Here is a 24177-nt window from a genome sequence, read left to right on the forward strand (position 1 = left end):
CTTACGACCCTGGGTTTGATCTTTGGCATTGATTTAAAAGATAGATAGATAGATAGATAGATAGATAGATAGATAGATAGATAGAATTTTACATTTCCTTTGTCTCTTTCCTTTTCAAATTTAAATTGTACTTAATAATTTAATTTTTGAGGCAGATTTTCATGGTGTAACCCTGACTATACTAGAATTTGTTGTCCAGACCTGGTTGACCTTGAAGTCACAGAGGTCTGTCTTCTTCTGCTTCCCAAGTGCTTGGATTAAAGATCTGTCTGCTATGCTGGACTTCATTCTTCCCCAACCCCCAAATGTGTTTACTACGTCTTTAGGACTTTACTTTTGAATATATCTTAGTCAATGTTAATATATTCAAAGTTATTCAAACTGTTAAGGGCTACTTTAGCAACAGATCAAAAAGTTCAACAGTTGACAGTTCCTTCCTTGCTGAGTATTTTTCAATATTTTTAAATTTTCCTTCTCACTCCAGCGACTTTATAAAATTATATATTAAAGTTACTTTGGGGCCAAGAGATAGCTGAAACTTTGTAATCACTCCAATGATTATTTTTGAGTGTGTGTGCACATGGGAGGAGGGGGGAATAACCGGGTGCCTTCCTCAGCACTGTCCATCATTTTTGTATTGATTTTTTATTTGGTTTCATTATGTATATTTATGGATATTGATCCCCTGGCACTTCTCAAAGCTCTTTGTTCTGGAGGAATTTTAAAAAGTCTTGTAAATCAGTACAAGCATTGGGTTGGTCTGTTAGATCAGGCTGCTGGCTGAACAAATATTTTAGTAGCAACATATTCAATTTATTAGAAACAGTAGCAACTTATTTCTAGTGATAATATTAAAATGTAGGAAGATACAGATGAAATAAATTAATCTTAGTAATATATTTACTTTACCACAACATATCCAAAGCAGCAAGTTTCTGCTACATACTCAGTATAAAAATGTCAAAGGGGCAAGATGCAGTGGTGCATGCTTTTAATCTCAGCACTAGGGAGACAGAGAGACCCTGGTCTACACTGTGAGTTCCTGGCCAGCCAGGGCTACACAGTGAGAGCCTGTGTCAAAATAAACCAAGAAAACTGAAGCAGAAGAATGGCTTCAGCCCAGGAATTTAAGACCAACCGAAGAAACGTTGTCTTAAAATGAAAAGCGTTTAACTTTTTCTATTAAAAAAAAAGTTGGTCAAAATGTCTAAATTACCTAGTGCTGTATCAATTTGTGTTCTTTAGTTTGATGATGATACTCCACAAATTCTCAAAATTAAGCAAGAATCAAAGAGATCTTATTAAATGCTTTAACATTCTCAAACATTTTTAGCGAAATGAAGAAAAATCAAAGTACTTCATCTTCAAAGATTGGAACTAGTTAATAAAAGGAAGCGCATACAAAGCTCTGCTTAAAATGTGGTACTGGAAACTGTCACCTCATTTTTTTTTATATTATATTAAATGCAGGTTTATTGGGAAGCTGCTCTCTGTCAAACTCACTGGCCCCAAGGACTGAGGCCAGGGGAGTCACTATGGGCGTTGGGGAAGAAAGAGAAAAAGTGTGAGGGCACAGAGAAAGAAGAGGAGAGAGAAGGAAAGCCACCTCAATTTCTTTAACCACGTTGACTTCTTGGGGAACTCAACACACTCCCTGTGCCACACCCAGCTCCATGCCTGATACAGTAATTGTTTTTTTTTCTGGAAAACAAAACCTTCACCATCATGACTGCCACCACCACCAAACATAAATCACACTTTTATCAATATCTTGAGCCTCTGACAACACTCAGACCTTTCACAGCTCAGCCATGTTGCTCACAACTGAATATAAAGAAGGAAAATAATTATTTAACTTAGGGCAGCTAGGCAATTTTCTCCAAGTTCCTATGAGACACTTTTGAAATTCTGGGGATGAACACAGAACCTCATTCAAGCTAGGTAAAGCCTCTACCATGAGACTACATTTGGTTTGAAAAGGGATCTTGTTATGTAGCCCAGGCTAAAATCAAGCCCATGGGCCTCTTGCCTCCATGTCCCAAGTGTTTGTTCTACAGGGATGCTCTACCAAACCCAGCTTAACCCATGGCTATACCTATCTACAGACTGGAAGGAGGGAAGATCAAGAGAGTGCTCATGTTCCTTCTCAACTTTACGTCATGATACCAGAGAATCATGATGCCACATGGTTCATAGACATGTATGTAGACAAAACACCCATACACATAAAAATGAATAAATATTTTTAATAAAAAAAACCAAGGCTGTTCCCTAATTTGGGAATTGTCTCTTAACCTGCACTGTCCCATGTCCACTCTGAGATGTGCCTTAGTGAGAAATGTACATTATGTGTATGATATTAAAGGAGAATGTAGAGTAGCTCTTGAATATTTTTAGATTGCATATTGATATGTTTGGAAATACTAGAAAGTGAACTATTTAAATCAGTGTTTTTTTAATTCTAAGAAGCTAGCGATGTAAATCACTTTAGCAAATACTCTCACTCCTTTGTAAAAGCAAAGATGCCAGTCTCATAGAAGAGAGCAGCTGTGTTCCTCATGGTTCATTGTTTTGTAGACATTAAGAAAAGGTTTAAAAGCAATAAAGGAAGCTTAGGTAATGAGAATCAGCACACAGGCAGGAAGGATTCTTTCTAATGCTTAGTGACACAATAGAATGACTGGAGTCCATAGTCATCTATATTTTAAAATAGCTACTTTTAAATTCAAAGTTCTTTGACAAGCTAGCTGTGGTGTCTCACATCTGTAATCTTAGCATTTGTAAAGCTGACGCTGGAGGTTTTCCATAAGTTCAAGGACAGTCCGGACTACACAGTGAGTTCTAGGTCATCATGGGTTGTAAAGTGAAAGTCTGTTCCCCAACAGGAAAAATAAAATCTTAACACATGGAAATAATAAGTGTTTGAAGAGAAGAAAATGTAGATTAGATGGGTTTAGATAATTATATTGCACCTCAGAAGTACATACAAATTTTTGGCCCAATGAGAAATGACCATAAATTATTAGTTTAATGAGAGAGAAATTTTAAACCAGACTTTTAACAAGAACCTACATTTCTGAGGTATGTCTTCTGCAAACAATCCATACACACCTAATTGTCACTTTGGTCAAGGGACTTGTACCATTCATCCATTTATTACCTTTGTAAAGTGACTGAGACACTGGGTACCAGAAGCTGTTGTAGACATTTATCAGTTTCCAAGGAATGTGTGGTTCACCTTTCATGGGGAGAAACAACCAATAGAAGATGAGTGAATTTCATCACATGCCCAAAGCCAGTGAAGTTTATGAAAAGAATAAAACAGGCAGAGGTGTGGGTGGGAGGCTAGCATTGGAGATTTGGTGTTTTCACTAACAAAGAAGCATGGGGCAGACTTGAAGAGATGGGGTTGTTAGCCTGGGTGGGCGGTAAATCCTCTGGATAACTAAGCATGGTGGTCGTGGAGCTCTTGAGGTTGGGAGAGAGGGTAGGTAGCCCTAAGGGGATAATAGGAATATCAATCTCATGAAAACACATTCAAAAGCCAAAGAATAGCCAAACCCAGAATTAACAAGGATGGTAGGCTCTTTGAAGACACAAAGTGGGTTGGCACAACTGGCAGAGAGCATGAGAGTATGGGTGTGCTCCTGAGAATTCACGGAGTTCTGGAGCATGCATCTCTTCCTTCCCGGCAGTCATGAGTTCTACAGTTTGGGGTAGCAAGAGTAGTATGTGGTCATCTTTGAAGGATACATGTGGTTACATGAGGAATGGATTAGAAAGAGGATAAAATAGTGACTAGAAGCCTTAGGAACTTATTAAAATCACTTAAAATGCTGTTGAAGGTTTTGACTTAAGAAAATTAAAAATAAGGAAAGGACTGATTGGAGAGATTTTTTTGAAATCTTCATGCAAATTAGTACCCAATTGAAAGGTAGACTTTCCAATACAAAGGAAGGAGGAATGAAAATGATCCTTGTGGTTTTCTGCTGTGAGCTGTGTCTCGGGAGAAAAAAGGAAGAGGAAAAGGCCGCTTTAAGCATACTGAGTTGAGGGAAATGTTAGCTTGGATTCCTCCAGAAGCTCCCTTTTGAGTGGGGCCATGCTGAGATTTCCATGTGTCCCCCAAAGCTTATCTGTTTTTGGAAATTCAACTATTAGTTTGGTGATATGTTGCTTGAGGTGAACTATTAAGCTCTGGAGGTAGCGCCTTCTGTAAAGGATTAGTGCTGAAGTAAACTCAGGACTGTAGGTGTGGTTTCCATACAAAGAATGGGTTTGGCACTCTTTCTCCCTCTGTCATTGTGTGAGGACGCAGCAACCAGGTCATCGCTAGATGACAGAGCCTGGATCTTGCACCTCTCAGCCTCCAAAGGTGTGAGAAGTAAATATTTGTTTTTAATTACAGGGCTTCAGGTGTTCTGTTACAGAGATGCAGAATGGAGGGCTCCCAGGTGGGAAGAAGACATCAAGAACCAAGGTGAAGGGAAGCAGGAGAGGGGAGGGAAGTCACCTGTTCAGGTATGCACATAAGTTGTTGCTATGCCCTCTGGGGGCAAGTCCTGCTGGGACTCCAGGAAGGCTTTCATAACTGATCTTTTTTTCTTTAAATATTTTATTTATTTATTATATATTATGATTACACTGTCGCTATCTTCAGACACACCAGAAGAGGGCATCAGACTCGTTTCAGATGGTTGTGAGCCACCATGTGGTTGCTGGGATTTGAACTCAGGACCTTGGGAAGAGCAGTCGGTGCTCTTAACCACTGAGCCATCTCTCCAGCCCATAACTGATCTTTTTTTTTTTTTTTTTTTTTTTTTTTGGATGTAGCATACTGGAAAGGCTACCATGAAGAAGCTGGCAGAGTGTGCAAACAAACTGAAAGGCAGCTCCTAGTGTGTATAAAGTACCCTGAGGGTCCCAGTCAGATGTCTGTTGAGACATTCTCATCTTATGAAGATGCATCCCATGAAAAGTAGTGAGAAGTCACGAGGTTGCTAACATCTTGGTTCATATTTGCCTGGACCTTTTCAAAATGGGGTTTTCCAAATATCCCAAACAAGAACGATACCTCCAGGTGTAATAGTAACAAGTACATATATCTGCTTTTCCCTGAAGGAGCAACTGGATGAAACTAGATTGAGCTTGTGAGTCAGCGCTCTCTCTCTCTCTCTCTCTCTCTCTCTCTCTCTCTCTCTCTCTCTCTCTCTCAAAATGTATTCATGCGTGGCACACAACTTTAATCTTAGCACTCTGTGAGTTTGAGGCCAGCCCCAACTTCACATAAAGTTTCGGGCTAGCCAGAACTACATTATGCTACCCTGTCTAAATAATAATAAAGAGATAAATGGGTAGAAATTTTATGCTTATCCGAAAGAACATTTTTACAAAATTTTCCCTTAAAAGCAATCTTATTCTATTAAACTCAAGCCTCTCATAGTTAAGTCCAGTTTTGTGCAGGGGAAACAAAGTTCTATGTTGTGTCCCTGTTATGGGCATTCTTGAAAGTGAGCTGTTTTATAGACAAAGCCCTATAGAGAAAATAGGAGATTAAAAAAAAAGTTCAGAAAACTCTGTCGTTTAAAGCAGGACTCATTAGGAGAAAGAGTTTGGAAATGCAATGTTAAGCAGAAATAAATATGCTCTAACTTTCCTAGGGACCCTCTCTGCCAAGCCCCACCTGTTGGCTGCTGACCTAGAAGAGGAAACTTTCAGCAAACACATTGTATTCTGCCTCGGATGTCTGTAAGAGTGCCCAGATCTAAACTCTATCTTCCCGAACCTCAGGGTAGAACCTTTAAACATCTCACACTGGGTGCTAGGCTCAAATCCTGTCTTATGTATTAGCAGCAGTGAGTCCTTGCATGAGAAAGACCCTTTGACCACTGAAGCACCAACTTCTTTATCAGTGCAGATGATAAGACCCGCCTAACCAATTATCAAGGTAGTGGAGCTAAGGAACAGGAAACCACCACAAACATTCAGAAGCTCTTGACCTCACCTAGATGAGATTTCTCTAGAAAGCCTTTTGCTCTTATCAGAACTTGAGAGCATTTCTAACTTCCTCCTAGCACGGACTGCAAAGCACAGACGACTTGCAGTGTGGAAAACACATCGCACTCTCAGTTCCCCCATCACTGTATTTTATAGTCCTGGAAAAACCCTGGATCCTTAAGAGCCTCTGAGTTCTAGTTCCACCTAGCCCTCTTTCCAGTGCACTATGGTGAATGGCTTTACCCTGTGTGCCTGAGTTAGATACATCTAGGGAAAGAATGACGAGTGGGTTGACTCCTCCTCCTCCAGTTCAAAGCATCTATGATCCTGCACTTAAAGGAGTTAACGTCATCCCATTACTCTGCTTGACTAAAGAACAAAGGTGCTGGAAGCTTCAAGAGTCATTATTTTCTTACCATCCACTCAGAAATATTTCAGTGTCCTTGCCCCTGAGAACCTAATCTACCTTACAGGTGACCCCTTTAGGTTCTTCTGCTGGTGTCCCTGGAGAGAGCAAGAGAAATGGGCACCCTGTTGGGATGTCATTTCCCAAGCTCAACAAGAGATCCTTTAAACTAACCCAAGAACTGTTTAACTTTTAACTTAGGGTGAAATTCCAAACCATCAAACAAAGTAAAGGGATGCACAAAGCTCACCCCTCCTCCACAGTTCCCCACTTGCAGCCTGCAAGCGCCACTCTGAGACTGAACGCTAGGAAGACTGAGGAAGGTGATCAGTGCCTGCAGTAAAATACAGCGGGTTTTAAAAAATAATAAGTAAGTAAGTAAACAAATAACTTAGGCATGATAACCAAGTCCGGTTAACCAAGTCCCGTGATCTCAGGACTTGGAAAGCAGAGGCAGGAGGATAACACATTAGAGATAAACCTAAGCCACACCATAAGTTCTTGTAAGCTAGCTACAGAATGAGATTTTGTATCAATAAAACCAAATAAAATGTACAAAGTAATAATAATAATGATAATAATAATAATAATACCACAATAAAAACAATGTCCTTTAGGACTGGGCATTACCTCAGTAGTGTAACACTTGTTTATCATGTCCTGGTTTCAATGCCCAGGGTAACAAAATAAAAATGTTTCAATAAATGTCTTTTAGGATATAGCTACTGGGCACACACGTTCTCTTTGTGTTTTCAGTGGCTCTGTCTTCAATTATAGGATATTTCCTCCATTCCATTGGCCCATCTCCCCCCTTGCCCCAGGAGAGCATATGTCAGATGGAATGGTCATGGCTCTGAGTAGTAATGGCTGTGAGTCAAGGACATATGGTGTCCCGGACTGTGTGTTTGCTCTTGTACCTGGAGAGATTAGTCAGACTGACGCACGGCATCAGCCCAGAGGCCATCTGGCTGTTCCCCAATGCAGGGTATAGGTAAGAAGTCATCATCTATACCTTAATAGCTAGGCAGGGTTCTCAGCCACCATGGGGGGAGATATTTCATGCTGTAGCCCCAGGTCAAGGCAAATACCCCTGTACCTAGGAGTAAGGCAGGATAACAATCTTGGTAGTGGTTCCTGAGTTTCAAGGCTGCATGCAGAGACTTCCCATGCAAACTTTACAGATCCCCCAGGTACGTACTCTCTCCAGCTGTTCCTTTTCCTGGGCATCTGCAGGCCTCCATCAGTCCAAGAGTTATTGGAATTCTGCCCTTTACAGCAGTCAAAAGACTAGACTTTGGCCCCAATCTGCCTGCTGTGTGGCTCTGCTCTTTAGCTGTGTCCAGTAAGCTCTCTTCTATCTCCCTGTAGTTGTCTGCTAACTGGCAATCCTCCGTGTTGTTGCCCAAGACTAACTGTCTCAGAAAATCTATTTAAAGCGTCTGGATGGGGTTGGAGGGACAATAAAAGTGAGTTCTACCCCTTGCTCGGGTATTTGACTTGACTCTCTTCTGCAGGAGATTTCTTGGGGGAAGTGGACATGGTGTGTAATTAGCTATACTCCTCTGTGACCAAGTAAAGTTCTTATCAAGATGATTTTAAATGTAACATGTCTGTAATCCTAGCACTGCGGAGGCTATGGCAAGAGAATTATAGAACTTTGAGTTCAAAACTAGTCAGGTTTCATAATCAGACCCTATGTCATGGCTCTTTTGACAGAAGGTCCATGTCTGAGTCACAGGAAACGTGATGTGGCGAAGATTAAGGCCGGTCCCGCTACTAAAGGAACAGCCTTGGCCTGTGACTGCACAACAGGAACTAGGTAAACCTTGGGGGAACCCGGTTTTCCATGAAGACTGAAATTGGAACAAGGTAGATAGTGAGCACTTCTAATTCCAGAATACGGGAGGCTAACACATTAAGAGCCCAAGAATTCAAGGTAAGGATAGGTGACCAAGAGACCTTGAACCGGAAGAAGAAGAAAGGGGTAGGGAGCAAGAAGGAAAGAAGGTTAAGGAAGAAGAAAGGGATAGAGGAAAAAAAAAGGCTTTCATTGTATCCAACTCTCTGGACAGGTACTAGACTTCTACAGGCCTGCAAAAAGTGCTTCTGGCAAATTCTTCCTGAGTCTCTACCATGTCAGTCTCAGTTTCATGTGGATTCCACAAAAGAAGTACAGCCTACCAAGTAAGAGAAGGAAGTCAGCCTAGCATGCATTTCATAACCAATCCAAAACAATTGAATTTTCCATCACCTATCTTGGGAAAATGTGGTAAGTACAGTTTCGCAAATTCTGAGAGTTGTTTAATTTCCACTAGATCAATGGTGCTTATGGAAGAATTTTTGTTTCTGGAAAGAGATTTGACCTCAAAGGCCAGTGTAAGGCGATGTAACTGTGTGGTAGAGCATGTGTTTGGCGTGTGCCAGTCTTTGGGTTCCATCCCCAGTACAAAGGAACAGGAGCACTAAAGAACCGGCTTGAAGCTCCTGTTCTTCAGACATGCCCACCTAGCTCATACAAGCTCAAAGGCCTCTTGTTACTCTAGAGAACTTCCTCAGGCCTGCTCTGGGAAATTAGCCTCTATATTGGCTGGCTTCAGAGAAATCAGTGAGGGCTAGAAGGGTGGACTTCACTTGCCTCTGGTGTTCCAATGAATATTTTAGAGCTCATGGAACCAACTATCCAAAAATCAAATTTCATTGATTTTTTTCCCCCCAAAGGGCAAGTACAAGCAAATGTTCCTGCTCAGAAGACTTTGAATGACTTTCCAACTCTCATTCTTTATGCTACACATCCAACACCTGCTATTTTGGAGGAGAGAGAGAGAGAAAGCAGAAACAGAGACAGAAAGACAGACCCTGATGAGGAGAGACAGAGAAAAAAAGAGAGAGAGACAGAGAGAGAGAGAGATAGAGAGAGGGACAGAGAGAGGCAAAGAGAGACAGAGAGAGAGAGAGAGACAGAGACAGAGACAGAGACAGAGACAGAGAGCAAACAAAGACAAAAAGACAGACACTGATGTCTTGGTATGGGCATGATTACTGCAACCAAGACAGTTCTGCCAATTTAAAATGCAAATAGTCTCAAAGAATAAAGCAAAATCAGGCTGAAGGATGCCAAACTTGGTACAGATAGCCTCTCCTTATATGTGCAAGGTGGCCATCACAGCCAGGAGTGGCCAGGAGAAAGGGGCTCTTGGTCAAGCAGAATGGCTACCTAGCCAAGTGATGTGTAGGGCACTTATCTGCCATCCCAACATTTGGAAGGAAGGGGGCAGGACGATGGAGAGTTCACTATTAATTTGAATCACACTGTGAGTTCAAAGCCAGGCTGGGGGCAGTCTACCAGGAAGAGACAGTTGCCCTACTGTATGGCAAAGGACAGAAGACATCTAAGCAGGAAAACGCAGCCTGTGAGAATCCCTAAAGATGCCCCTGCTTCTATTCCCCAGATCTCACTTCTGCTTGATTCTCTATACCACCCTGAAGCTTACATACCCACAGCGGGAAACACCTTGTTAAAGGTGAAAGTTCACACAGGACCTCAGTCAAAGCCCTCTTGCCTTTGTCAGTATTAGTATGAGATGTTAGGGTATTTATGCCAATCTGCTTCTGTTACTGTGACAAAGTGTTTGATGAAATTAAATTAAAAGAAGGAAAGCATGGGGCTGAAGAGATGGATGGCTCATCAGTTGAGAGTACTGGCTGTTCTTTTAGAGAGGACTTGGGTTCAATTCCCAGCATCCATCTGGCATCGTAAAACTGTCTGTAACTTCAGTTCCAGTAGATCCAATCTCCTCGCACAGATAAACATACATGTAAAACATTAATGCACATAAAATAAAAAAAAAGTCTTGGGGGTTACTTTATATTGACTTGTGGAGTTCAGAGGTATCAGTCAATGGTCATTTGGTCCTGCTACTTCTACTGTATGGCAGCACAGCCCCTCATAGCAGTGTTGGAGAAGCCTGTTCACTTGACGATGGACAGGAGTCAAAGAGAGAAACAAGAAGAGGCAGAATGAATATGGATTCAAGAATACAACCCAAGGATGTGACTTCTTTTCACTAGCTTCCTCCTCTTCTGGGCCTCACCACCTGCTAATGGCTTCTGGAACCAGGCTTTCACATGTAAGCCTTTGAGAGAAAGTTGGCATCCATAATAAGTTGTACTGGAACTCCTTTTCAGAGTGAGACCCAGCCTTCCAGAACCTTCAGACTTGCCTGGTTTGTTCTCTCCAGGAAAGCACAGAACTTGTGCTGGAATTTTGAGAGCCTAGTCATGGTTCAGTTTTGTCCCACTCCTTTGAACTCCCTTTTGTAGCTTGCCTGGTGTGCACACATGTATACACACACACACACACACACACACACACACACACACACACACACACACACACACACTCCTGCATGCTAGGAATCGAATGCTTGACCTTGTTTGCGCTGAGCATGTACTGAAGCAGCACTGAAGCTGGTTCCACATCCTCCATCAGCAGGCATGGTTTCCCAGCTACCATGACGCATGCTCCTGCTCTCGCAGACTGGGAAAAGTGCGGAATCATAGATACAGTCAGGAGCTGGAAGGGCCATAAAACTCTGTAGTCAAGAGAACTGTGGGGATGCGGACTCAAACTGGCTCACAGGATAGTGGGGCTTGTTCCACCACCCAGTGGATAGTGGAACTCAAACCACTCTCCTACGGAAAGGGAGAGGGGACACATTTCTTCAGAAGCATGGCTCAGCTGAAAGCCAGCACGTTACTGCCAACAGCATCCCCTTTCTTTTCGTGTGACCTAACCAGGCCCCCATCTTCTCTGACCGTGTGCTTCATCATCTACAAGCACACAAGTAATATCTGAGTTCCCTATATCCTGAGGATAACTGAACAAGAAAGCAGACTTAAAGACACTTTTTTAAAAAAAATACTAAGTCCTATAAAGTATAGCCATAATTATTATTATACAAAAATGAACTGCTATGATTGTTAAGTCCCTGGAGTACCAGGTGAAATCTGACAAGCATTTCTTTATGAATTAATTTCTACTCAGCATTTCGGAGACAGGAGTTAATGCACCAAAGTCACCTTACATGAATACATGGGTGTACATTACACATTCTTCCCAACTGTGCTTTACATAGAGAGGTCTTTATAATAGGATAATACAGGAAAATATCATTGTAAGTGAAAGTTGCAGTATCCCCATGGGATCTAAAGTCTTTATTTTATATAAGTGTATAATTATCAAAATGCAAAAACAATTAAAAAGTCAAGGGCTGGGAGTATGGCTCCGTTGGTAGAAGGTTTGTCTAGCATGCAGGAAGCCCTTTCGGTTGGATGCCCAGCACCAAATTAATCAACCAATTGCAGCTAATACCTGTGATCTCAATACTTGAAAAGTGGAGATAGGAGCATCAGAAATTCAAGGGCAACCCAGATACATAGTATGTTTGATACATCTGAGGACCCTGTCTCAAAAACAACAAGAAAAAAGAGTCAAAAGTTCTGATGCAATGGAATGGGTTTCCCCCCAGGAATGTTCATCTTCGCACTGTTTATAACAGCACAGCGTTCTCCAGCCTAATGCTCCGATTTCTTATGGCACCTGACATTGCTGAGATGCTTGACAGTTGATAGAACTCGGGAGAGAAGATACCAGAGCCCGAGGTGCTAAGCAAAGCAAACAACAGGCACAAAGTTGGCTCTGGGGTCATGAGTACAAAGGAAGATAAGACTTCTAGCACCCCAAAGAACTAATTGTCTGGACAGGGGACAGATAGGGTTTCAGCAGGAGCTTGACTTCTTTTTGTGTAAGTTTTTCTTTTTGTTTGGTTGTACTACATTTATTTCTCCATTTTAAACCAAGGAAAAAAGATTGTTATATTTTTATGCTCTTTTTATTGAGTGTTCTTAGAGACCTTTATGCTCAGGGCCTGTTCGTCTTTGCTGGCAAAAACTACCAAACCTATTGTTTCACTGGCTATGCCAGTGGCTTTGAACACAATAGTTACCAGGTTAAGGAATGCCAACTGGGCAGCCCCCACACAGCCTCAGTCCAAGCCCTCATTGTTGTCTCTGGCACTTCTGCACGGATCCCACATCACCTGGCTTTGAAGTTGGGGTCACAAGGTGTGAAGTCTAGGTGAGAGACTTGATGGAGGGGAGGGTGGGAGGGGAAGGATGAGATGGTTCAAAATTTTATCTAAATCAAAATGACTCCCCAGAAATACATCAGAAAGAACCAGAGACCACCAGCTGAAGGTTACCATGTTACAGGTTAGGAAACTGAGCACAGGTGGACATCTAGAGCCGAAACTAAGCCAATACGTCCCAGCCTTTGATGAATCAGCCCTTCCTTTTCACTCTAGTTCTTGCAAAAGAGCTATAACTGCCCTTTGTTCCTAGGGTAGAGAGAGTCAGGGTCACCTCTCAGATGACCACAGCTACATTTCCTGTTTTCCCAGCAGAATCTGCTTTCAACTTTGGAGCCCCAGCAGAAGGGCAGCAAGCTATTGTGTTCTGGGCTGCCCAGACTACACACCTGAGATTCTTCCCCTACCTGTTCCTGGATTAGCTTTGCACTGGAGGAGAAATCTTAGCCCTGTCTTTGAATTTGGAAAAAAACTTGAGAGTCTTTCCAAAAAAAGGTTCAGCAATAGGTTTGTTGTTTGTTTGTTTGTTTTGTTTTGTTTGAATGTTTATGTGTATACAGAATTAGAAACAGGACAGGATGCCTCTTGCTTCTCAAGGAATTCACAGAAGCACAAACCATATACATATGCAACAATGATAACGGTCAATGGTGGGTACGAACTCACTACATGCGTTCCTGAGTTAACTCACCTAATGACAGATACTCATATAATATACATACATATACACATATGATTGATGTATGTATGTATGTATGTATGTATGTATAGGTGTATGTTGTAGTGCTTCCTTTCTATCCTTCTCCCTCTCCCTGCCCTCCTCTCTTCTCTTTTCAGTGCCAAGGTTAAAATCCAAGGCCCTGGGCTTCCCAGTCAAGCTTATCACATACATGCTATAAGAAAGTGGGCCCAGGAAAGCAACTGAACCACCCAGAAATTCTCCCTGGGACCGTACCCATCCCTGGCCACAAGCCCCTTATCAAGTCAGAGACCTTCTGCATGGGAGAGTCTGCCAATCTTGTGCAGACTTTTCAATATTACCAGATTAATGATTTAGAGAATAAAGACTTCACTTACCTATTTCATAACTTAAAGTGACATTAAATAAAAATATTTTTGTCCAATGTTAATATAATAAAAACATCTATACAAAGTTTATTTTGTTATTTTGTTTTGCTCTGTTTTGTTATTGAGTCAGGGTCTTTCTGTACAGCATAAGCTGGCCTTAAATTTTTTCTTGACTCAGACTCCCAAGTGCTAACATTATAAGTATATGACAACAGGCCTGGCTTAATAATATTTATTAACTTATTTATTTATTGGGGGTACTTGCAGATGTCACAGCACACATGTGGAGATCAGAGAACAACTTGTAGGAACTCCTTCCTTCCACCAAGAGGATCCCAGGGATGGAACTCAGACTGCCATGCTTGGCAGCAAGAGCCTTTTTCCACTGAGACATCTGGCCATCCCACTTAATCTGTCTTCAATGGTCCAAAGCAAACATGCTGACAATTTGATCTTCTTTGGGACATATATTTAGCAAGAATAAATAAGACACAATAATTTGCTTCTCTTCTGTTTGTATCACCTAAACTTCAGCAAATACAAAGTTCCTACATCAATCATATAGCCATCGCTGTGACCTGATGGACAACTGATTAGAAAACAGGTTTTGCAGCATAATAGAAAGTTCCCCCAAATTGTATAAATAACAAGGCTGGAGTCTTTATTATTATTTGATATTGTGTAAAATAGAACTTTTAGAAATTAATTAAATATGCAGACAGATAAAATATAAGGAAGAACTAGGACTATAGTTTTGTGATAGTGTTTGCCTAGAATGTACAATGCAATGAATTTTATACATGTGTGTGTGTATGTGTGTGTGTGCCTATGTAGATGTATATACATCTATGTTCATGCTTATATATGTATGTATGTGTCCATAAAAGGGAAGGGAGATTTTAGACAGAGTATAATCTCATGGAGCTCCTGGGAGGAGAAATAGTGGTCTGGAGGTAAAACTGGAAGAAATGAAGATGAGTCCAGGAAAGAATTTGCTCACATTCAGTGTTGAAGAATATGGCCTTAACTCTGAAGATTATAAAGGAATCAGCAGAGACTACAGGGTCAGATCTTCCAGGGTGGGAAGAGTGAGAAAATGGCCTGGGTGAAGGAGTGTTAAAAGGCAAGTGAGCTGGGGTGAGGGGGTCTCTACAGGAGTGAGCCAAGGAAATGGGAAGGAGAGGGCTGTACACAGAATTAGTAGAATGGCACTATTATCTTTACTTGCAGATGGGGAAAACTGAGGCACAAAGCCACCATGTGTCCTGTAAGCAGTGAGTGATCACCCAACCTAGTGAGTGTGATTTCTTGGATCCACCCCTCTTTGAAGCTGAAAGTATATTGTGATTGGCTACTCTGTGTGAAGTAGAGAGAACACTCCAGGTGAACACCAGAAATGTGTTCATTTCTGACAGGGGGGATGGGGCTGGAAGAGTGGTACACAATGTGATGGAGAGTAAGAAGCAGCAGTGGGTCGCTACTGTGTGGTTTTGTCTAGAGCTCCTGGAAGCCACCCTGTATGTTTGTAGCTGTAAGTTGGCTGAGGGTGAGTTAGATTTCTACTCAAATTTCTGGGGGTTGGGGATTTAGCTCAGTGGTAGAGCGCTTGCCTAGGAAGCGCAAGGCCCTGGGTTCGGTCCCCAGCTCCGAAAAATAGAACCAAAAAAAAAAAAATTTCTGTAAAAGGAAGGTACCAGTTGTCCACTGGAGTGCCCATAAATATTTTTGTTCTCACTGCATCCCAAAGTAAATGATGATGATAGTAAAAATGAATTGCAGAAATTAGAACAGCTCTTAAGGTGACTAATTCACCAACAAAATAATCAGGTGACTATCTGAGGCTAGGCTGAAGTCAGAGCTGTGTGCTTATCTGCAGAGATCACAGTGGCATTTTTACAGAGTTGTAATGCAGTGCAAAGCCCAGAGACTAAACCCTTTCAACAGTCCTGGGGTTGGGGGAGGCTTCTGAGCATGGACATGATGGGCTCCAGCCTGAAAGCTTTTGAGACACTACCACAGGACACAGGCAGGCTCTCTGAACAACTGGCTTCCCTTACACAGAGACTGTTAACCAAAGACAAACTTGTTCAAGCTTCCTTACAGATAGAGAGTTGCAGGAATGAGCTATTGACTTGCTAAGGATGTCATAGTGCTGTCTGGTCCAATGTGGGACAAAGATGTTGACCTCAGCCAACAGGGGAGTTTATCTCAGGAAAAAGAATCCTGCCTGATAAGAATGAAGAGATAAAAGAAAGTCTAGGAATGCAGAAACCTCTTACCTGGTTGTTCAAGCCCTACAAGGGGAGGAGCTGGGGAGAGGAAGCTCAGCCATTGTTCTCCTGAATTTTGGGTCTTACTAATTAACTACTGAGCCTAATTAGCTCCACCAAGAACAAAGGTGGAGATGGGGGTAACAAAGCAAAAATGTGGGGTAGCAAGCAATGTAAGTGGAGGCGATTCTTCAGATGGGACTCTAAACTTAAATATCCAAGCAGAGGGGCACCAGCCATCTGAGAACTTGGAATCCTGCCCTGGTGAGGAGCCTGCTGCAGTGTTTCCCACCCTGGTAGTTCTCTATAGTGCTCCGTGCAAAGAAATACCCAGTGACTACACACACTTTCAGGTGCTATGGATTGCCACCTAACGTTGAAACAGCCCCCCATGATCAATGGCACACACCCTCTAACCATTGCTATGACTGGTGGAATGATCCTGGTGATACCCAGGGAAATACCAGGATTTCCTGGTATGCGTCTCCAATCAAAGACACTGTCCCACACTCAAATTCTTGTTTCTCTCCATGGCTTCCCCAGCCTTTGAGTTGCCATCTCCAAGGATCAGAGGATCCTTTTGAAGAAGTTATGTGATCTCAGAACCTCCTAGAAGTCAAAATAGAACTTTAAAATTCCCTGCTTCCCAGGTGGGTGGCCCTAGACGGTCAGTCTCTTGAGGCTTCGTTTCATTCTGTTTGCACAGTCAGAATCATAATACTTGTTGATTGTGTGGAATGCTCGGTTATAGTGAAATCAAACCTTAAGCTTTGTTCATGACCCTTCTTTCCAAAGCATTTCTGCCATGATTCTTAAAGGTGCTTTAATCCTGACTCATTAAATAAGGATTCAGGTTTCTCCAATCTTCACCCTCACTTACTTCCCAGGTTCCCAAGGTCACCAACACTTGGACTCACTTGAAATCACTGGAGTAGTGGCTAATGTAGCCCAGCCTCTGGAAGTTCAGACTATTGACCAGTGTCACCCACGAGGCTGCACTGTGCCTTTGTTTGTTTACAGGGACTTGGTTTGAAAAGTAGAGGCTTCCTATAGACCCTTTGTGTGCCAGATCCAGCCTTTGGTTCTTTCACTCCTGAGCTAGACTCCTGACCTTGGTTCCAAATCCTTCTTCCCTGTAGTCTAGATCTGGCTGCTGGCGGCCTAGCTCCACTCTCCAGCTTCAAGGACTCAGCACTGATTCTCACTAGAAGGTTTATGGCCACTATCCAAAATTCAGACTCCTGGAGGCTTAGTAGAGAGTCTGAGACAATATCTGGCTGGCCTCCCTTGGCAGGAGAATCTTCTCCCTTGAGGCAGCTGGTCAGCATGCCCACTCTGTCCCACACATGGCCTTGAACCAACGGATTTTAAAAAGTGAATGAAGAGTCAAAAAACTTTTACTCTATTGATGGTGCCAATACAGTGACACACAGACATTTTCTTGCCACAGAGCAATGGAGCCTCTTGGAGGAGCTGTGTTCACCCAGACTGCACTCCAACACTCCAGAGAGGAAACTCCTTGCAAGGTTGTGGCTCAGTCGGTTATCAGGCACCTGTGATTGCTGCATTGGTCTTTCTCATTTTAAGTCCTCATCTGCTTCTTTCTTCTTCCACCTATTGGATTTAGAGTTTAAGCCAAAGACAATCCAATATCTGATTTCATTCTTATCTGCTGCGAGATGAGGTATCAGCAAGCACCACATCTGATAAGGAGATATTTTACCCTTCCTCTGTCACCTAGGACCCCTCCTCAGCTTTTTGCTTTTGTTCTGGCTACAGTACTGATGGTAAAGGCCATTGAGTTTTCATTGTGTTAGGCACACTGTATGTGGATGAGTGTGTATAGCGTGTGTGCATGGTGTGTGTGTATGTGTGTATGTGTGTGTGTGTGTGTGTGTACCCCAGTTTATTCACTCAGAGAAGGCTCATAAACAGATGCTCTGTCCTGTTGCCTTTGAGAGGCCTCCATTCTAATGGAACTTCAGCCTCCCAACCTATTGACAACCACCATGTTGGCATCTCAGGTTGGCCCCTCTTCCTCTGGCCTCCAAGCCAATCTGTTGTCAGCTTTGGAGCCTCTTAACTTGGAAAACCTGCCACTTCCTACAGATGAATGCGTGTACTCTCTTTTCTTTCCCTGGAAACCCCTGCCACTTGGCTCCTCTTTTTAACCAAGTCTAAAACCTGGGTCATTCCCTCCACCCAACCTGCCTCTCATAGCTAACTGAACTCTGCTACATTTGGACTTTCCTCACTCCCTTTTCTCCTCACCCCTCCTGCTGTCTTTGTCTCCCTCCCCCATTCCTTGGCCTTATTTTCTTACCTGATTCTTGCACATTTCTTAACTGCTCTGCCTGCCTCCAGTTGTACCTCCTGCAATTTATTGGCCTGTCTGGTGCTCAAGTGCTCCTTCTAAAACCCCAAGCTCCTTCCTGAAGACCCTTTCTGGTTAATCATTGCCTCAGAGATAACCTCCACATTCCTTCTGTCTCATTCCAGCCTATTTGTCATGTGCCCCTCTGAAGTCTTACAGCCACCTCACTGTTTCACCCTCTGCTCCAGACTAACTGGATTACCTGAGCTCTTTGCATACTAGCATTGCACTTACCGGGTGCTATGACATTGTCCCTTCACCATTGAGGCTGCCAGAAATCAATAATAGTCATGGGGAGGCAGCTGAGGTGCAATGGGTCTAAGAGCCAAGTTCCTAGAAGCCTGTGGGCTCTAGAAGTCTGGCTCTTCATCTCCATGCTCTACGGAAATGGCACATAGTCCAGTATGACCCACCTTCTAGTCTTCCCCAGAAACCCCATGTTGGCTGGCTCATTCCTTCAGGTCTTAGTTCAAGGGTCAGCCCTCTAGAAAGCTGTACTTGACTTTTGGTCCTGATGTTGATACATTATTTTTTTTTATCTTTATTAACTTGAGTATTTCTTATTTACATTTCGATTGTTATTTCCCTTTCCCGGTTTCAGGGCCAACATCCCCCTAGCCCCTCCCCCTCCCTTTCTATATGGGCTTCCCCTCCCCATCCTCCCCCTTACCGCCTTCCCCCCCAACCATCACATTCATTGAGGGTTCAGTCTTGGCAGGATCAAGGGCTTCCCCTTCCACTGGTGCTCTTACTAGGCTATTCATTGCTACCTATGAGGTTGGAGCCCAGGGTCAGTCCATGTATAGTCTTTGGGTAGTGGCTTAGTCCCTGGAAGCTCTATTCTTTTTTTTTTTTTTTTTGAGTTAAAAGATCATTATATATAGGGTACATCATTTTTGCTTTATTTTCATTTGTTTTTGATGTTGTTGTGGGTTTTTAAGAATGGAAATTTCTCTTGATCCCAAACTAGCCTTGAACTTAGAGTAATCTTCCTGCTTTAGCCTCTTAAGTGCTGGGGATTACAAGCTTGAGCCACCATGCCTGGCAAGGATGCATACTAACTTTATATGTTTTTTTTTTTTTTGCCAGAAAGTAAAAAGCCCAGTATCATAAACATAGGCAACCTCAGTACCTGCCTCATTCTATATACAGCACATGCACACATAGATAAGAAAGCTCCTATGTACACAGCAAAGCCCTGTGTTCTGTTTCTATTCAGCTTGCTAAATTGATCTACATTCCAGCTTTTCTAGAAGAAGCTTCTTTGGGGGTAGTTATGGTACTCTGATGCCTCCAATCATGGATACACAGTGGAAAAACACAACCTGAGTGGATGGTGACTGGTCACAGGAAAGATAGCCAGAAATTTGGTGGTGCCTACCAACTACCACCTCCAGCTTCTGGTTTTGTTTAAGAGGGAATCTGGGGTGTTTGTGGCTGGACTTCTATGCCTTAGTTCAAGTGATCAGCCTGGGTGTCTTCAATCAGTCACATGTAGAAGGCATCTATATCATGGGGAAGGCATATACATCCAGCTGCTTTGTCCTCGTTGTCTCTGATTGGTCTCCATTCCAATGAAATTTCTGTTTACCAACCTGTTGACAACTGTCACACTGATGTCCCCAGGCAGAGCCCTCTAAAGTGAAATTCTGCCTCCAAAGTATAGGATAATTGGTATGCACCACTATGGGCAGTCAGTCCTTCACAATACAACCTTAGGAGATGGGGGGGGTGGTCCACATATCTACCTTTTTAAGTTAAAAGAGTAAAAATAAAAACAAGATGCTAGCAATTCATCTGTTCCACAGCTAGAGTGACTCAGGATTGGAATTTTAAACTAGTAAACTGATGATTAGAACTGGAGTTTTCTGTACAAGGCTCTCATTCCTGACTGTCCTTTCTTTATTGCTCTTTGGAAATGATAGTAGTCAGCTCTGGTAGTATACCCCAGCACTAAAAATGCTGAAGGAAGAAGATTGTTGTGAGTTCAATGCCAGCCTGGATGACATAGCCTCCTGTCTCATAAACAAAACAAAACAAAACAAAAAATGAACTGATACACAAGTCCTCACCTCCCTACTTCCTCTCCTATACAACAAGGCCTTGCCCAGCAAGACTACTCTAATCCTACATTTTATCCATTAACATTTTGTAAAATACTACATAGGAATTTTAACCGTAATCCAACCACGGCCTGACTAGTACAGCAGGGCCAGTCCTCCTTTGATCTGAATCTTACAACTCTGACCTATTTAACAGCTTAGACAGGATTGTTAGTTCTGAGTGAGCATGAAATTCCCCTTAACTCCCATGCCATTCTCATAACACCTGAGCCAGGCTTGGGAATATTAGGTCATATCTGAAATCCCAAACTGAGCCATGGAATATGTTTCTTGCCAGCCCAAACTACATAGTTGTATTTAACATCATCATCATCATCATCAACAACAACAACGAACCAAGTCGGGGAGCATGGCTCAGTGGTGCAGCGTTTGTATGTGTCAAGCTCTGGGTTACTCCACTTTGCAAAAACAAAAAGTGATGTAGGACTCACCAAATCTTCTATTTCTTTTGTGTGTGTGTGTGTGTGTGTGTGTGTGTGTTTTTAAGACAAATACTCATTTGTAAAATGATACTATAAATTACAGTAATATTATATGTCCTAGAAAGCCAACACATATACATGCACATGAACTAAGTCTTTATGTCACACCATAGATAAAAACAAACTCAAAGTCTATATGGACAAACATATGAAATAGAAAAAAAAAGACTAGAAGAAAATCTCTCCGACCTCATATTAGAAAATAGCTCTAATTTTGGAGGTCAGGTTTGCTTTTGAGACAGAGTCTGGGTGTTGCCCAGGCTCAGCTTGAGGGTTACAAGATTTCTGCCCTAGTCTCCTGAGAGTTCCAGGCATATGTCACCACACCCTCGGGCCATATACTCCTTAACATGTCATCCGAAACACAGAACATGAAAGAAAACATTGAAAAGTCAGATTTCAAATAAAACACTTAAATTTTAAAAGGACTGTATTAAGTCAGTGTGAAGTTACAGTTCTAGTAGGGGGTAAAGAAAAATTTGTAAGGCATCAGAGAATTTACCCAGGCTTTTTTAAAAAATAAGAATATTAAACTCTCCCTTTTTGTGGTGGTACAAGCCTGTAATCCTGGTACTTGTGGGGGCAAACAGCAGGATTATGAATTCAAGGACAGCCTAGACTGCCTTAGCCAATGCTGTCTGAAATAACCATGAATTCGGTAACAGGAAAACAACTCAGTAAAGATCAAAAAAGAGTCTTTACTTAATTGTATTTGTATACATAAGCAGAGCAAAGGTGTTCAACACCATTTGTCATTATGGAAATACAGAACAGCCAAGCAAAACTAACGTGGTTATAATAGAACAGTTGAATGCTGCCTGAATACTACAAATACCAATATGTGGAACTTATAAGCACTCCTTGCCAGGGAGAGTAACTCCCAAAACAGTTTAGCAGTCTCCTATATTGCTAAGGTTAAGCACAAATCTGCCTACATGTGACCCAATGCTCTTACTCCTTTTCACACACACACACACACACACACACACACACACACACACACACACACACACTAAATCTGTTCCTCTATGATGGCAGTATTCAAGATTACCCAAACATAAAGACAACATAAATGTCCTTGAAGTGATGAACGCATGGACAGTCCGTAGCACATTTCTGCATTAGAATACTACACAGCCACACAAAGGAACTGACTATTGTTAATCCATGCAACAAGGTAAATTACCTTCAAACGTATTCACTAAGCAAACCAGCCAGGCTCATAGCCTACTTTAATATGATTCATTTACCTGACATTTCAGAAAAGACAATACTGTCAGGATAGAAAACGACTCAGTGACTGAAAGAGACTTCAAGTGGGAGACACTTGCCTACCAAAGGGACACAAGAAGATAGTCTTCTTAGGGCCAAAGCTTCTAAGCCTGAATCATGGTGTTGGTTAGATGACATATGCATTGCTACACTCATGAAATGCTTCAAGAAAAGGGATAGATTTCAGCAGATGTAGACATCAATGAAGAGTGGATTCCTGTATGGAACCAATAGCATGGAGAAACAAAACAAAGAGATAAACTGGTAAACAGAAATTTAAAATTTTCTTCTAATTAGCTAGCTATCTTCTGTTTATAGAGATTTTCAGGTTTGTTTTGTTTTTAAGATTTACTTGTTTTTATTTTATGGGTAGGAATGCCTTGCTTGAGTGTGTGTGTGTGTGTGTGTGTGTGTGTGTGTGTGTGTGTGTGTGTGTAACCTATTGCATTCAAAGGTCAGAAGAGAGTGCTGGATCCTTTGGAATGGAGTTACAGACTCTAGAGTGCCATGTGGGTACTGAGAATTGAACCCAGGTCCTCTATAACAACAACAATAAGTGCTCCTAATGACTGAGATATCTGCCCAGTTCATTTTATAGAGATTTCTTTTTATGGTGCTACTAGAATAGGAACATGTCTGAACATACCATGCTATCTTGGGTGAGGACAGAGCTCCCCAGCAGTGTGCTTGTTGAGCATACATAAATACTTGGGTTTGATCCCCTGAAACAAATATACAAAAAAATGAAAAAATAAAAGTAAATGACTCTAGTTTTCAAAAATATGTATGTCATAGTATACAAATGGAGGTCTGAGGTGTACAGGTTCCAGATTGAAGGAGGCCACAGATTCAGGGCAGCAGACCACTACTGAGTCAAATTGGTCATCTAGTAGGAATGCTGATGTAAGGTTAGAACAGCATATTGTTAGAAATGAATTGATTGTGATTGACAATGGCATCATAGTTAGGTAGAAATAGCCCCATGAAAAACAACAACAACAATAACAACAACAAAAACAAACAGACAAAAACAATTGAAGTATTTTAGGAGCCAGATGTACACAGCATACTCTCAAATGCCTCTAGAGGGAAATGTTATTTATCAAAAACATTTGATTGAACTATTGTTTTGAAAATTTTATTGTATTGAGGTGATCTAAACCCCTGCCCTGCAAAAAATAGAAAACCTTTTTTAAGTGCAATGAATCCTGTAATCAAGCCACAATGTATATCATATGGCTTTAACACAGACACACACACACACACACACACACACACACACACACACACACACACACAAACTGTTAGAATTCTGCTTAATTGCAGATTGTGCAGAAGAAAAGAAAGGAAAATGTGGTTTTCCAAGCCCTGTGAAAACTCTCTACAGACTGACTCCTTATGAAAATGTCAGTTCTAAATATCACTCAACAGATGTTTTTCCCTCGCTTTACATTGGGATGGACATGGAACCAAGCTCCCTTTCAGATAGCTTCCTTCATGGAGCAAGGCCCCCATCGACACAAGCCTGCCTATCATTTCCAGCATAGAAATCTTCGCCCCCCTGAGACCCTTCAAGCCAGAGCTAAATATCTATGGCCTACCTTCATGTTGACAAGCATACTTTCACTGTTGGCCTGGGCAAGTCCTTTATGCATATCACCAGGGTCCTGGCAGTTGGTGACCCCGATGACCCCTGAATTTTTCACTTTCTCACACTTATCTCACTGCACCCTAATACTTGGGGCTAGTATATAGCTTTTAAGAAAGAGAAATTAATCCAAGTAGTTAGCTGTCATTGCAGATGTGCTGCCAAACCAAGGAGAAGGATCCTGTAGCTTAAGGTATACAGCTACAGGTAAGTTCCTACGTGTTCAGCCACCATCAAATATGATAGGACCAAAACACTAATTAAGTAGTACATCATGGAGGTCAATAAAGATTGGGCGGGTATCCCCCAAGTGGTGACTAAGAGACTCAGGTCCCTTGGGATTTGGGTCATTGTCATCATTGTGTGCTCTACACAGTAAGCACTGCTGGGC

General features: G+C 42.0%; 1 long non-coding RNA gene across 15 annotated transcripts in view; it reads right to left on the bottom strand.

Annotated features, from left to right (window-relative positions):
* The window catches only part of LOC120101725 (uncharacterized), a 103565-nt gene that overhangs the window by 49408 nt on the left and 29980 nt on the right, over positions 1–24177 (bottom strand). The window contains exon 3 of one of the 15 annotated variants that reach the window (XR_010065422.1): positions 3161–3238. The exons of the other annotated variants lie outside the window; for them this stretch is intronic. This is a non-coding gene — a long non-coding RNA (uncharacterized LOC120101725). The remainder of the gene's footprint in view (positions 1–3160; positions 3239–24177) is intronic. 15 annotated transcript variants of the gene reach the window in all.

The sequence above is a fragment of the Rattus norvegicus genome, chromosome 3 (genome assembly GCF_036323735.1).
Source record: "Rattus norvegicus strain BN/NHsdMcwi chromosome 3, GRCr8, whole genome shotgun sequence".
Taxonomy (NCBI): domain Eukaryota; kingdom Metazoa; phylum Chordata; class Mammalia; order Rodentia; family Muridae; genus Rattus; species Rattus norvegicus.